Genomic DNA, 839 nt, shown 5'->3' with positions numbered 1-839 from the left:
AAAAAATGAAAAAGATATGATTTTTGAAAAAGATTTTGAAAAGATAAGATTTTTAAAATTGAAATTTTGACTTGACTTGTAAGAAACAACTAATTTTGAAAATTTTTGACCAAGTCAACCCAAAATTTCGAAAATTTGGAGGAAAATAAGGAAAAGATATTTTTTGATTTTTTGAATTTTTAAAGGAAAACACAAAAATGACCCAAAACATGAAAATTTTGGATCAAGACACAAGATGCATGCAAGAATGCTATGAATGTCAAGATGAACACCAAGAACACTTTGAAGATCATGATGAACATTAAGAACATTATTTTGAAAAATTTTTAATGCAAAGAAAACATGCAAGACACCAAACTTAGAAATTTTTAATGCATGGAAAAATATGAATGCAAAAGTGCACATGAAAAACAACAAACAACACAAAACAAGAAATCATCAAGATCAAACAAGAAGACTTATCAAGAACAACTTGAAGATCATGAAGAACACTATGAATGCATCAGATTTTCGAAAAAAATGCAAGAAAAATTTTAAAAGCATGCAATTGACACCAAACTTAAAAATTAACACAAGACTCAAACAAGAAACACAAAATATTTTTTTTTTATTTTTATGATTTTCTAATTTTTTTGTATTTTTATTTTATTTATTTTTTCGAAAAACATTTTTTTTTTGAAAAACGAAAAGGAAAAGAAAAATTTTGAAAAAGATTTTTGAAAAGAAAATTACCTAATCTGAGCAACAAGATGAACCGTCAGTTGTCCATACTCGAACAATCCCCGGCAACGGCGCCAAAAACTTGGTGGACGAAATTGTGATAAAAGAGTTTCAGGCAT

This window comes from Arachis duranensis, chromosome 3, assembly GCF_000817695.3.
Source record: "Arachis duranensis cultivar V14167 chromosome 3, aradu.V14167.gnm2.J7QH, whole genome shotgun sequence".
Classification (NCBI taxonomy): domain Eukaryota; kingdom Viridiplantae; phylum Streptophyta; class Magnoliopsida; order Fabales; family Fabaceae; genus Arachis; species Arachis duranensis.
Note: the sequence above shows the minus strand (reverse complement) of the source record.